Source organism: Rattus rattus, chromosome 3 (assembly GCF_011064425.1).
Source record: "Rattus rattus isolate New Zealand chromosome 3, Rrattus_CSIRO_v1, whole genome shotgun sequence".
In the NCBI taxonomy this organism is placed as follows: domain Eukaryota; kingdom Metazoa; phylum Chordata; class Mammalia; order Rodentia; family Muridae; genus Rattus; species Rattus rattus.
Genome location: NC_046156.1, coordinates 11,312,754 through 11,328,580, shown reverse-complemented (window position 1 = coordinate 11,328,580; position 15,827 = coordinate 11,312,754). Strand labels below are relative to the sequence as shown.

The 15,827-nt window shown below is 38.9% G+C and overlaps 1 long non-coding RNA gene across 1 annotated transcript; it reads left to right on the top strand.

The window, feature by feature from the left end:
* Positions 1-14,377: 14,377 nt before the first annotated feature.
* On the top strand, positions 14,378-15,527 carry LOC116895285. The gene is made up of 2 exons (XR_004387268.1): positions 14,378-14,433; positions 15,015-15,527. It is a non-coding gene; the product is annotated as an uncharacterized LOC116895285 (long non-coding RNA).
* The last annotated feature ends 300 nt before the right edge of the window (positions 15,528-15,827 follow it).

Genomic DNA, 15,827 nt, shown 5'->3' with positions numbered 1-15,827 from the left:
AGAACACACACACACACACACACACACACACACACACACACACACACACCATCACCACCACCACCATCAAATATAATAGGAATTAATAATCACTTGTCATTAATATTTCTTACCATCAATGGCTTCAAATTCCTAGTAAAAAGATGTGGGCTACCAGAATGGATGCAAAGACACATCCTTCTGTTGAATAGAAGAAATACACGTCAACACCAAGCATAGTCATTGCCTTAGGGTAAAAGGTTGGAAAAAGATTTCAAGCAAATGAACCTAAGAAGAAAGCTAGTATTATGATTTTAATATCCACCAAAATAAACCTCAAGCCAAAGCTAATCAAAAGAGATGGAGGACACTGCATACTCATTAAAGAAAATTTCCCCCAAGATGATGTCTCAATTCTTAACATCTATGCCCCAAAAACAAGTGCATCGAGTTTTGTAAAGTACACTGTTATAGCTTAAATAACATACTGACTCTCACACACTGATAGTGGGAGACATCGTTCTTATTAACAGACAGGTCATCCAGACAACTAAACAGAGAAATATTGAAGCTAACAAAATGTTATAAGTCAAAAGAGACCTAATAGATTTTTACAGAAAAATTAGCCCAAACACAAATGAATATTGTTTCTTTTTAGCAGCTCGTAGAATTGTCTCCATAATTGACTATATGCTTGGATATAAAACAAATCCGAATAGATATAGGAAAATTGAAATAACTCACTGTATCCCATCAGACCATCACAGATTAAAGCTGGATATCAACAACAGAAACTACAGTAAGATTGTAAATGAATGGAAATTGAGCGACTTTCTAACTGAAGGAAAAATGGGTCAAGACAGAAATAAATAATAAATGGAAGACTTTCTAAAATTCAATGAATGAATACAAACTTATGGAAAACAAAGAGAGAGATACTCAGAGGAAAGCTCATAGCACTAAGTACCTACTTTAAAAAAAATGGCACTATTTCATACTAGCAACTTAAGAGCACATCCGAAACCTCTAGAACAAAAAGAAGCAAACATAACCAAGAGGAATAGCTGATGAGAAAGAACCAAACTGAGTGTGCAAATCAATATATTAGACACAAAGAGAACAGTACGAAGAATCAATAAATCAAAGATTTGGTGTAGAAAATCAACATGATAAAATAGCCCTTATTCAAACTAACTGAAAGACAGATAATATTCAATTAAACAATATCATAAATTAAAGAGGGATATAACAGCAGACATGGGGAAAATCCAGAGAATAATAAAGATATACTTTAAAAACCTCTACTCTATCAAATTTCGAATAAAAATTTTCTCTACAGGTACCATTTTCTAAAGTTAAATCAAGAAAAGGAACCATTTAAATAGACCTATAACTCCTAGTGAAATAGAAGCAGTCATTAGAAGTCTCCCAACCAAGAACAGAAAGTCTGGTGTCAGATGGTTTTAGCACAGAATTCTAACATATTTTCAAAGAAGAGTTAACATACACATATCTCAAATTATTCCATGAAATAGAAACAGAAGGGACATTGCCCCATTCATTTGATGAGGCCACAGTTACCTGACATGCAAATCTCATAAGGAGTAAACAAAGAAAGAAAATTAGAGACCCATTTTCTTTATGAACATAAATGCAAAAATATTCAATAAAATACTTGTAAACTGAACTCATAAGCATATAAAAAGATCATCCTCCAGGATGATTCTTCATCCCAGAGATGGATGAATGAATGGTTCAACATACAAAAATCAATTAATGTAATCAACCATATAAACAAAGGGAAAGAAAAAAAACACACATGATCCTATCATTAGATGCAAAAAAGGCCTGTGACAAAATCCAACACCCCTTCATGCTAAATATATTGAAGAGTTCAGGGATACAAGGGATATTTAAACACAACAAACACAATATACAGCAAAGCAATAGCCAACATCAAATTAAATGAAGAGAAATATAGGCAATGCCACTAAAATCAGAAACAATATATAACTGTTTACTCTCTCCATACCTATTCAAGATAATACTTGAAGTCTTAGCCAGACCAATAAAACAGCTAAAGGAAGCCAAGGGTATACGAATTGGAAGGACAGAAGTCAAAGTATTACTATTTGCAGCTGATATGATAGTATACATAAACAACCTCAAATATTCTACCAGGGAACTCCTACAGCTAATAATCACCTTTATCAAAGTGGCTGAATATAAGATTAACTTAAATTACCCACTGTCTTTTATACAAATGAAGAACGGACTAAGGAAAAAATCAGGAAATCAACGCTCTTCACAATAGCTGTAAATGATATAAAACTCTTGGGGTAACCTCAAACAAGCAAGTAAAAAGTTTTGTATCATAATACTTTCATGTCTCTGAAGAAAGAAACTGAAGAAGATATCAGAAGATCAAGAGATGGCCATGCTCATGGACTGGTAAAATTAACATATTAAAATAGCTATCATACCAAAAGCAGTCTATAGATTGAAGGCAATCTCCATCAAAATTCCAACACAATTCTTTACAGACAGAGAAAGAACAATGCACAATTTCATATAGAGAACAAAAGACCCATGATAGTTAAAACAATTCTGAGCAATAAGGAATTTCCAGAGGTATCACCATCTGTGATTTCAATTTATACTCATCATATTGGCATAAAAGCCAGTGTTTTGATCAATGGAATTGAACAGAAGACCCAGACATACATCCATATTCTTATGGATACCTGATTTTTTGACAAAGAAGTCAGAAATACACACCAAAAAAGAGAAAATATCTTCAAAAAATGAACTTAGTTAAACTGGATGTAGGCATGTAGAAGAATGGAAATAGATCCATATCTATCACTCTGCACAAACTCAGGTCCAAGTGGATCTAAGAACTTAACAAAACTGGATACACTGAAACTGGTAGAAGGGGCATGTAGAGAGTAGCCTTGAACACACTGGTGTAGTCGATGACTTTCTGAACAGAACACTGATAGCACAGGCACTAAGACCAACAATTAATAAAAGGGACCTCATGAAACTGAAAAGCTTCTGTAAGGAAAAGGACACCATCATCAGGCAAACTGGCAGCATACAGAATGGGAAAAGACCTTTCTACCAGCTCTACATCTGATAGAGGACTAATACCCAAAATATATAAAGAACTCAGTAAATGAAATATTAAAAACTGCAATCCAGTTAAAAACTGGGTTACATATCTAAACAGAGAATTCTCATGAGAGGAATCTCAATCGACTGAGAAACACTTAAAGAAATGGTCAATCTGTTTAACCACCAGGGATATGACAATCAAAACTAACTTGGGATTTCATTTTATACCTGTCAGAATGGCTGAGATCAATGACACAGGTGATATCTCACACAGAAGAGGATGCAGAGCAAGGAGAAAACTCATCACTGGTGAGAGTGCAAACTTGTATAGACACTATGGGAATTAATATGGCAGTTCCTCAGAAAAATGGGAATCAATCTACCTCAAGACCCAGCTATACCCAAAAAGAACATCACATTTTACCACAAGGACACTTGCTCAAGTACATTTATTATGGCTTTATTCTTAATAGCCAGAAACAGGAAACAATCTAGATGTCCCCCAACAGAAGAATGGATAAACAAAATATGTTACATTTACACAACGGAGTATAACTCAGTTGTTAAAACAAATGACAACATGAAATGTTCAGGCAAATAGATGGAACTAGAAAAAAAATCATCCTGAATGAAGTAACCCAGACCCAGAATGACAAATAGAATATGTATTAACTTATAAGTGGATTTTAGCTATTAAGTAAATGATACCAAGCTATAATCCATAGACACTGAGAGGTTTAGTTAAGAGGATGGTTCTAAGGGTGATCAGCAGAAGATTGGGGATGGGAGTGGGAGTGATAGGGTTGGGGAGTAATAGGATAGGTTGAGTACACAGAGAAATGATTGGAATTGGGGACTGGTTTGGTTTGATGTGGAAATCTAGAGTAGTGGCAACTTCCTGGACTCTCTGAGGGTGATTCTAGTCTGAAATGATCATTTTTTTGGTAGTCACGCAAGGATCCTAGTGGCAAAACTGGGCTGCATACTGTTGAGTTATTTACCAAGGTGTCCTTTGGAGATCCCCAAACAACACAGGCTGATGCTCACACAGAGGATTACTTTCTGCAAACTGTCAGCGAGGCCCCAAATGAGATTCTTCACACAGCTCATCTAACTTGGAGAGATAGATGCCTGTACATTACAGTCTCTTCAGTGAAGGAAGATATCCTGTAAGCAACAGAAATAGAAACCTAGATACTAACACAGCCACAAACCCTAGACCTTCCACCTCACTGCAAGTTGAGAAGATATGCTGGTGCAATGGTGCCTCCAAACTTTTGGAAATGACTGATGTCTAGTTTAACTTGAGACCCATGAAGAGAGAGGAAGCCGAGACCACACACTGCCTGGATGTCCAGGAACCAGAGAACGGATAGAGCAGTGGCCAAGGGCAAAACCAAACACGATTGATACCACCACCACCATTATCATCATCATCCATGAAATAATTCCTAATGATATTCTGCTTTACTCATAGGTCAATTCATGGCTAGTTATCATCAGAAAGGTTTCCCCTGGAAGCAGATGGAGGCAGATACAGAGACCCACAGCCAGACATGCACAGAGTCTAAATTGGAGGTCCCTCCAGTCCCTCCATCCAGACATCTGGAAATCCCGAGGAAGAGGCAGCAGAAAGATTGGGTCAGAGGGATTGGAGGACGCCAGAAGATCGTGGCCCACTGAATCAACTACGCAGGGCTCACATGGGCTCACATGGGCTCACATGGGCTCACATGGGCTCACAGAGACTGATATGGCAAGCACAGGGCCTGCAGGGGTCTGCACCAGGTCCTCTGAGTAGATGTTGCAGCTGTTAGCTTCATGTTCGTGGGACTCCTACCCATGTGAACTGGTATATCTGACTCTTTGTGCTCTTAGGACTCTTTTCCTATTATTGGGTTTCCTTGTCCTACCTCGTGTGAGAGCTTTTGCCTCGTCTCATTGTATTTTGTTTTGTTTGGTTGTTGTCTCTTGGAAGTCAGCTCTTTTCTGAAGAGTGATGGAGGAGGAGTGGCTCCAGGGAGAGGAGATATGGGTTGGGTTGGGAGAAGTGGAGTGAGGGGGGATTCTGGTCAGGACGTATTGTATGAGAGGAAGATTTGTTTTCAATAATAATCATAAAAGAAACGGCAAGTCAATGGTTCCATTGGTGTAGTGCGTGAAAACTCAGAGATCATTATTCACTGCATGCTTACTTAGAATATCAACACCTGCTTTAAGACTAGGGATACCCAGGCTGAAAGAATAAAAACAATCTCTTAGTCAGAATAAATACCATCTTCAAATTAGTATTTGACATCCACCAGGACTGAGTGAATGTGCAGTGAGAGACACAGTAACTTTGAAACTTCTCCTGGAGAAATGGAGGGAGACGCTTCTCATTAACATATGTTAGCCTGAGATGGACTGGAGAAGCCAGTGAGCATTGCTTCCTTCCTCAGTGTTGACTGTCCCCAAGGTCGCCTGTTGTAGCCTGCATGATTTCCAACTCCTGGTGAGAATGAGAAGACCAACTGAGCAATTCTCAACTGAGCTGACAAAGTTGGGTGAACCTGTGATTTTATTTACGGAATTAGTCCATGTCTCCAGAAAAGGGAGATAATTCCAAGAAATCTCAGAGAGTACGGTAGTAAGATACTGGCAATGCCACCTATGAAGGAAAACAGGGATAGCCTGGAGACCTGGTGCTTCCATGTTTGAAGGATGTGGAGATCCGAGATCTGAGGCTATTTTACTTTATTTTTTAAATAGATGCTCTTTTTGAATTCTATGCTAAAATAGATAATATTTTAAAGATATAACACAGCACATTGCGAAATGATCTGTGAGAGTGAAATAAGTCAAGCTAATAAGCTTTAAACGAGGAAACAGCCCATGGCGTTGGTGGTAATAGAGAGTTGCTATTAACACCAATTCGAAGCAAAGTGTGTTGACATTATAGAAGAGAGAAGAAGATAGAAGATAGAAGATAGAAGATAGAAGATAGAAGATAGAAGATAGAAGATGATAGAAGAGAGAAGAGAGAAGAGAGAAGAGAGAAGAGAGAAGATAGAACTACGTAGCAGTTAGCTTCACAGGATGAGAAGGAACAGGTGCGTTGTATCCTTGCTTTGGTTTTTATGAAGTTGGAGCAACTCCTTCAGACGTACATGAAAAACTTTCGGAGCCATTTTATAAAGATAGAGAAGTTTTAAGGAGTGTCTCATTTAGAGACCAGGATTGCAAAAACAAATAATTTAAGACAGGAGGAAGAATTTACGGAAAGAGCAGAACAACAATAAAACAGCAAATAACTGCTCCCTCCACAGTTTATGAGTGAGGACAGGAGAAGCATGCTTCCATCGGTGACAAATGAATCTAAATTCCACATAAATTAGAACTTAAAACAAAAAAAAAGTTTTGCTATCCTGGGTGAGGTGCTTTCTGTTTGTTTCCTTTTGTCTTGCTCTAAAAAGGATTATCAACGGGACAGCTTTCTAGGTATATTTTTAGAAATGCCAAGATTAGAAAAGAACATTGAATGTGTATGTGAGCTTCATGCTACATTTTTATTATTAATGTTCAGGTACAAAAAAACTTCTTATGCCAAGCATGCTGATTGTCTTAGTCACACCAATTTGAAGGAAGAGAGCAAGGGAGCTGTAACTGCACAGGGAGATCTGGATTAAGCATAGAGAAGTAGAATTTCTTGCTGGAAAGGAATGTTAGGAATCATAGTGAAAGCCCCAGGGGCATGAGGGGACAGTGAACAGAAAGCAGAGAGACAAGAAACAGCCAGAAGGGGACTGTGCCCCAGAAGGGGATTTTATTTTCTTTTATGTTTTTTATTATATACTTTTATTTTCCTTTTTTTCTTTATTAACTTGAGTATTTCTTATTTACATTTCGAATGTTATTCCCTTTCCCAGTTTCTGGGCCAACATCCCCTTCCTAACTTCCCCCCCCCCCTCCCCCCATTACCCCCCCCCCAACAATCATGTTCACTGGGGGTTCAGCCTTGGCAGGACCCAGGGCTTCCCCTTCCACTGGTGCTCTTACTAGGATATTCATTGCTACCTATGAGATCAGAGTCCAGGGTCAGTCCATGTATAGTCTTTAGGTAGTGGCTTAGTCCCTGGAAGCTCTGGTTGCTTGGCATTGTTGTTCATATGGGGTCTCATGCCAGAAGGGGATTTTATTGTTGAGGCCTTGAGCCACAGTGCCCAGGAATCTGGCTGGAATTCCAGTTAACACTAGTGTGCAGGGCAAATGAAGGGAGCCCGTGATGGCCTTCGGGGATCACTCAAGTGGAGTTGTGCCATCATTTGGAGAGCATTCACGGTTTTTCTGCTCCACACTAGAGGAATCAGAGGCCAGGGCTGACCCTGCTGTACAAAGGTCCACCCTATGCAAGCTTCTACGATAGGCATATGGGCAAGACGAGCCATTGCTGACTGCAGATCTCTACGGTCGTGCAAGGCACTTTCTAGCAACTCATTACAAGGAACCTGAGATGTTTAGGTGTGTGTGTGTGTGTGTGTGTGTGTGTGTGTGTGTGTGTGTGTGTGTGTGTTGTGAGGTGGTAGTGGGAGGAAATGTTTTATTTCACTTATAATTCATTCTCAAAATCAGTGAGTGCAGGAACTCAAACATGGCAGGAAATTAGATGCAGGAGCTGATGATCATGGAAGGGTGCTGCTTCCTGGCTTGCTCCTCATGCCTACTTTTATTTTTCTTGGATATTTTATGTATTTACATTTTAAATGTTACCCCCTTTCCCCCTCTCCCATACCTTCTCCTTCTTCCCCCTGCTTCTATGAGGAAGCTCCTACTCCCACCTATCCACTCCTACCTCAACACCCTGGCATCTCCTTACATTGGGGAAACGATCCTTCATAGGACCAAGGCTTTTCCTCCTATCGATGCTGGACAATGCCATCCTCTACGACGTATACTGCTAGAGTCGTGGGTCCCCCCTGAGATGCTTTGTTTTAATGGTCATCTTGACGTAACATTGAGTTACCTGAGAAAGAAGTTATCTGTGAGGGCTTGCCTAGTTAACGTTGGTCTATATGAATGTCAGTGTGGATTATACTGGTTATTATTAATTGATGTGGGAAGACCTGACAATAGTGGGTAGCACCATTCCTTAGCCAGCGGATCCCGGATTGTATTAATAACAAAGAAAGAGAGCTGAGCAGAAACACACACGCGTTAATCCACTTCTCTCTACTTCAGACTGTGGATGTGAGATTCAAACTGCTTCAAGTTCCTCAACTTCTCCACAAGCACGGACCGTAACCAGGAATGGTCAGCCATTTCACTTCTACGGTTCCTTTCATAGGCAGGATTTGTCACAGCAACAGGAAGCTGAACAAAGACAGGACTCGGTGAGGTTTTTATTGTTGTTTTTGTTTTCCAGTTTGAATATAGCAATTGTAGGTATTAACACTGTAGGCATTAAAGCTTTGCCCAGATTCCCAAAGCAAACAAGCAGGTCAATCTAATTCAAACAACTATATTCCCAGTCATTATTCTAGGTATAGATATTCTAATGTGGAATTGCAGCTGATTTTCATAATTATGGTCCACACTAATCTATTTGGTTGCTAATTTGTTTACTGAGTTATTGATCTATTTAGAAAATTGCGAATATTTGGGCAAATATGCTCCTGATTAATTTCTTATTGCATGTAGTTACTGATAAATATGTCTAATTTTTTTATGTTATGCTAATTTCAGATGTTAAAAGCCTTATTAAAATGTATTCTTTATTTCCTAGAGTTAAAAGATTAGTGGCTTCCCCCTTATGCATAAGGGAACAGAATAATCCTTCGTTTGCTCCAGCTTTTGCCGAAATTCTGCTCGGGAGAAAAACAAGCCTCAGTCATGTAAGAATTCACATTCAGCAGCACACTCGTGTCCTGTACTCGGCCCCCAGGAAAATATGATTATGTTAATTGCATTTCTTTGGATATATACAAATTAGGCTCATTGTACAACGTCCAGGAATTACTGTCCTCGTGTTTCACAATAGCGAGAATTAATTGAAATCCTTTAGGGTATATGAGGCCGGAAGTGTGTCATGTTCATGGTATAGTAGGAATAATTAGATCTGCAGTGAAGAGACACTCCCAATTAAAACTTTATGGGGAAGTGATTCTGAAATTAGCTTTAAGGAAATGTAATGGGAACAGATCACAGGCAAAAGGCAACATCCCCTGGTTCTATTAGCCAGTGTGTTTATATCTGTGTGGAGAATCTGTTAACACCTTGAGATTGCTGACGCAACTTGTGTGGTATTTGAGAGAAAACTGAATCTCCATCAGGCAGAGAAACAAAGGTTATGGAAGACATATTTTTGTTGCAACAAAACACAATGTTTACAGAAGCAAACTCATACTTTTTCTAATCAAATTTGTCTTTAAACCTCACTAGGAAGATATTACCAATGCAGATGAAGCCAATAGAGTTTTAGAGATAGATACTGACAAATACAGAAAAAAACCCTTAGAACTTAAACTTCAGGAAGTATTTTCTAGATCCTCGTGTATTAGACTTTTTTGGCTAGTAGATTTTCTTCTGAACTAACGCAAAGCACCCTGCATGTTCTTCCACCGCTGAGCTGCTAAGCTGGTTGCTACAATTTCAAAACAGTCTTTAGGATATTTGTATGATGACCTAATTCTTATTTGGTTGCTTTTTCACAGAAATACTAGTAAAACAACTAAGAAAGCAAAAACGAAAACCAAAAAAAATTAATTTCCAGCACTTAAATTGTATAGTTTCAGGGTGGATACTTAGCTCCCCAGCAAAGCACTTGCTCAGACTATATAAGCCTTAACAACCAAAAAGAGAAAATAAATAAAAAATAAAAAAATAAACATATTATAGTGCCAACTTTTAAAGCAAGGAGCGGTCATTGAGCAGCCACTGATGGGGCTGAAGCATTTTACCCTCGGAAGAGATTTTCAAATTTTATAAGTAAGGAATCTTATACTAAAAACTAGAATGTAAGTTAGCGCAGGTTAGATAACTGGCCGATTTTCTCTCTCTGTTCACCAGTGAGTAACACTGAGACACTCTTACCCAGGCTGAGCTGCAGCTTTAACTCTTCCCCTGGATCATTGCTGGTACTGAGTTACCTCAAGGTACGCCGGTGGCCTTTAGGCTTTTCCCATGATGCTCTGCCTTTAGTTTACACCGGACTTCTTTTGATTGCAAGGAAGCTGTAGCCCGTTCACGTGCAGCATTTCAGGGTTCCACTTGTGAGCTATTAGGTACTTTAAGCAAATTGGTTTTTTTTTCTGTGTGGCGCTGAAGTCCAAAGGGACTTCTTTCTGCAGAACTCGAGATCAATAGTTCTGTGCCAAACAAAATTGAATCATGCCCGCGACTTCAACTTTATAATAATTTTAGCGTAAGATAAATAATAAGCTTGTTTCTGAATATTCCTTCATGGATGACCTAATTTTAGTAACAGTCACTGTGCTACTTTCATTACACCATCTACTGCTGACGTCAGAGCCACAAGCAGGCTTTAAGTGCAAGAGTCACATGTAATGAATACAACATCAGACATCGTGCATATATATATATATGTATATATATGCATATATATACATATGTATATATATTCTAAAAACACTAGTAAAACTCAACTCTATTATGAATTTAAGGGTGGCAGGTGACTGAATGCAAATAAAAAAATGTGATTTCTGCTTGTCTGCAGGAGTTCGGAAGACTATTTGAGTATTAATTATGTTAGTGTATTAGTTATGGGTGGTGGCGACTTCAGTGCAGGAGGTTTGACATCTTTAAACGCACTGAGATGAGGCATTTGACAACACAAGCTCAAAACCCACCCTTGATCCAATAATACTAATTTTGGGGTGAGATCTGACGGAGACCCTTTTATGTATAAATAATAAATAGTGAATGAATTTTCTGTAATCTCCCCTGTATCAGGCAAGGCACACACATTCCTAAACAGTTCCTCAACCTATTAAATGAAAATGTCTTAGATCTGTAACATGGTAGGATTCAAATACAGAACCTTGGGTGAGGCAGGGGTGGTTCGCTGCATATGAGAACTTGTGAGTAAGCACGTGTGCGTGTGTGTGTGTGTGTGTGTCTGTGCACGCACGAGTGTGTGTGCGCATACATGTGAGTGCGCGTGTGCATGTGTGTGCATGTATGCATGTGTGTGCGTGGGTGCGTGAGTGTGTGTGTGTGCACGCACGCGTGTGTGTGCGTGCATACGTGTGTGTGCGCGTGTTCATGTGTGTTTGCATGTATGCATGTGTGTGCATGTGTGCATGTGTGTGCGTGAGTGCGTGAGTGAGTGTGTGTGTGTGTGTGCGCGTGTTCATGTGTGTTTGCATGTATGCATGTGTGTGCATGTGTGCATGTGTGTGCGTGAGTGCGTGAGTGAGTGAGTGTGTGTGTGTGTGTGTGTGTGTGTGTGTATTATAATGCAGAAAGGAGAGTCAGAAAAATAAGTGGAACAAGGGGACGGAAGAGGATAGAGTAGGAGAGTAAATGAAGTGAACAAGGCAAAATATTTGAAAAACTTTTATAAAACTGTCCTTATGAAACCTATCACCATATGCAAAGAACGCATGCTGACAAAAAATTATAAAATAGAAAGAAAACAATGAGTATGTGGGAAATTCCAGGTAAGAGTAAGAGCAGCAAAGGGAGGAGCGGAAGGCCGATCTCTCAGTGGGTCAAGAGCTTGTCACGTGAGCATTAAGTCTGGATCCCTGATACAGCAGTATAGTGGCCGATTACTCTCACGTCCTTGATGGACAGGAGGATCTCACTGGCACAGTCATCCTCACAGATCGGTGAACTCCAGGTTCAGGGGTCCTAGTCTCAACAGTGTAAGGTAGCTAATCATAGAAGAAGACACCTGATTTTACCGTCTGGCTTCCACACGCGCATACCCATACACATACAAATGTGCACTTGCATGAATGCACACAGGAAACATACAAGTGCTCCAGGAAGTAAATTTTATTCAAAGTTTCATTATTTTAGGAGCGAAGTGTAGGTTCCTATCCTGCCCTGTCAGTCATCAAACACTGACATTTTTACGACATTTCGTCCTACACAACTGACTTCCAGTGAGCAGTGAGTAGAACACGCTGGACTCCAGAGTGATGCCCGCTCTTGCTCCCATTCACTTTGTACATCCTCAGTCCTCTGAGTTTCTTTGCATTTCAAAGGAAAGAAAGAAAACATTAAAACAGCCATTTATTTTTCAAACCTTGGCAGGTGCCTCTGTCTGGCCTTGAGTGCATTTCCTTACACCTCGCTGTCATGCACAAAAGGCCTTTTTAATAAGACGTATAATTTGTAAGTACTTTTCAAAATTAATTTAATAAAATATTCACTGAAAACAGATTAATTCCTCAATGTTTGTCAGCCAACACAACCAACTGATGACTATAGCTCCTTTCTCTCTCCCTCTCTCCTTTTGAACAGTTGTTACTTAGAAGCCAATTATGATGCTTGCTTGGAAGCAGATAATTGCTAAATTAATATCAACTGATTCGCAAATCATAAGCTCATGAAAAAAATTAAGCAAACTTGTAACTTGTGGGTGTACATGAAATAGACCAATCTAAGGGTAAAAGTGGATAGAACACTGAAATCTTCATTTCTTTAAAAATCAGATAAATCTAATATTCGTCCCTATTAGGAAATAATTTTTAAAGAGGGTTTGAAATAATTCAGACTTTTCCATCATCAAGAGTAATAGAATTGTCTCTAAAAGTGAGTGTGAAATATTTGTACATGTAACAATGACTGAAATATTTCTTATTTTTTAATCATAAAAATACTCAACTTTCTGCTTATAAAACATGAAAGCTTATTTTATTTTTCTTCTTTTTTCTTTCTTTTAGTTTTTGCACTTTGGTTTTGGGGACAATGAAGTCTTGCTATGTAGTCCAAGTTTTCTAAGATCTTTCTTTGTAGCCCAGGCTATACTCAAACCCCCAACCTTGTTTGTCTTAACCAGGCTGAGTGCTAAGATTACATACCCATGCTACCATGTCTAGCCAAAAACATTTTAGGCATGTAATTGAGTTTAAAGCATACTTAGGAAATGAGGGTTTTAAGAATATTTGAGTCACAGTTTATCAGCAGATCTGACTATCTCTCTCCTTATAGCACTTGATGTCATTCAACTTATTAGCCTGGCTACTTTTTGAGTCTGAATTATGTATTCTAAAACATGTTTTGGATGCTTGGGATACAGGAGACCTTCCTGAAGCATGACGCTAATAGCCTTTTCTTTTTCAAATTGCTTTTAGAATTTACTTTCCCAATTCCCTTCATGTACTGCCATTCTTGCAAACAGTGAAGGCACTCTGCAAGACCTTGCTGACTTAATTTTATTAATTCCCTATGTGCTTGTTTATATTAACTCTTAACGTGGCATGGCCTAGAATCGTCTGGAAAGAGGGTCTTAATGAGGAATTATTTACAAGAGTTTGGTCTGTAGGCATCTCTATGGAGGTTTGTCTTGACTGTCAATTGATGTACGAAGACCCACCCATTGTGGGCAGCACCATTCCCTAGGCAAGTGGCCCTGAACAATATAAAAGAGAAGAAAAATACCTGACAGCATGCAAATAGGGTGTGTGCATTTATATGCTCTCTGTTCTTTACTATGGGTTCAGTATGTTAAAATACTTAAGTTTCTGGCTTCTCCCCCTCATGATGGGCTTTATACTGGATTTGTAAGCCGAATAAACCTTTTTCTCTCCTATCATGCTCTGTGACATGATATTTAATCAGGGTAAAAAAATTGAAACTAGAATAGCTACATGAAATTATTTCTTTCTCTTGCTGCTGATTCAAATCTAACTGGAGGTCTGATCCACACATAATACATCCTGAGTAAGAACACTCTAAGCTCCATTTCCCATCCAACAAAGGCTTTTTTTTTCTCCCCTTAATGGCAATCACCATCATCACTTGTTAAGAATCACTCAGTATTAAATATAAATCATAAAACAATTCATGACTCAGAATACTAATCCTAGATGGTATTCCTAGTCAACTTTTTAATAACTGGTTCAATAATATTGGTGTTGTAGTTTGAATACAAAATGTCCTTCATAGGTAAAAATGTTTGAGTGCTTGGCTCCCAGCTGACGGCACTGTTTGGGGGAGATTGTGGAAGCATTAAGAGGTGAGGCCTTGTTGGAGAAAGTATGTCCCTGAGGACAGGCATAGAGGGTTTTGAGCCTGTCTCATTTGTTCTCTCACTTCTTCCTGACTTCCAGGACTCCGGTTCTTGCCGTTATGCCTTCTCTGCCTCGATGTACTATCCTCTCCAACACTGTAAGTGCAATAAACCTTCTCCCTCTAAAGTTGTTTTTGCCCGAGTATTTTACCACAGCAATGGGGAAGAAAGTACTAAAATTGGTAAGCATTTTAACCTATTGGTATCATAATTTGCTTCTCTGTGATGTGAGGATTTTGATTGCTAAAAGAGTAGCATTAGACATGATGCCACGTGTTATCTAATTTGGTCAAGATGAAAACTCAATGTGATTTTAGTTTTGCTTTTTTTTTTTTTTTTACATTGAGTAACCTTGGTAAGGTCCTGAGATACCATAAAGCTGTAGGGAGGTTTCTCCCTGACTCTACGTGGGTATGGGCACTCACGCACAGCAACTGCAACAGAAACGTTTCTGATTTCATGAGTTCACTTCTGAATTTCGACTGAATGGAATTCTGTGGCTGAACGCTTTCTTAAAAAAAAAAAGTCACCAAATGGTTTATTTCAAAGGTGTTCTCTGTTCTATGCAAATCTACTTTCAAATCCTGAACTTAGAAAGAAAACAAACTTCTGACTTGGCCATGAGTGTTTCTCTCGGGTTCTTACACGTCAGTACTTGACAGGAAATCTCCACCTACAGGTCTGACCTCTTCTGAGATGATGCTGTGACAGGAACATACTCTGTGGAACAGAAGGAATGATGACACAGCCAGCTCTCCCCACACCGTTCCAGTGAGGAAGGGTCAGAGTTGTGCCATTAATTAAAATGAGCCTCCCTTTGTCTTTAATGTATCACACGCATTTGCAAAGCCACTGGTCTCCAACAGCAAAGCATACTCAAAAAAGTTGCCTGTGTGAGGAACCAGCCAAGAATAATAATTAGCTCTTTGACATATCAATTTCTAATGAGTTCCTTATTTGTTTTCAAGTCCTCGTGTCATATCTATTAAGTAAACAGATTCATAGTGTTTCTAATATGCCTCTGCTATCTGTACATGCAAAATCAAAGCTAAAACCTCTGTTCTATTGTATATTCATCTTGAATTAGTAGATAAAATGACCATAGACGGTGAGAAACTAACTTTAAATGTGAGTGTGTAATAATACAAAGTACATTTTTATCAAAAAAATCAATAAACAAAATTGAATTTTTGCCATTTGAATTTGTATTCACACTGTACAGAAGTTTTTAAAACAGGAACTCGGTCAAATGAATCATAGTCGTTTTTGGATTTTACTCAAAGTACATTTCCTCTCCCTGGCTCTTCCTTTTATTAAAGTTTTATCCGAGGCCGAGGTTCTTCTTCTTTTTTTTTTTATCTTTATTTACTTGAGTATTTCTTATTTACATTTCGATTGTTATTCCCCTTCCCAGTTTCCAGGCCAACATCCCCCTAGCCCCTCCCCCTCCCCTTCTTTATGGGTGCTCCCCTCCCCATCCTCCCCCCATCAC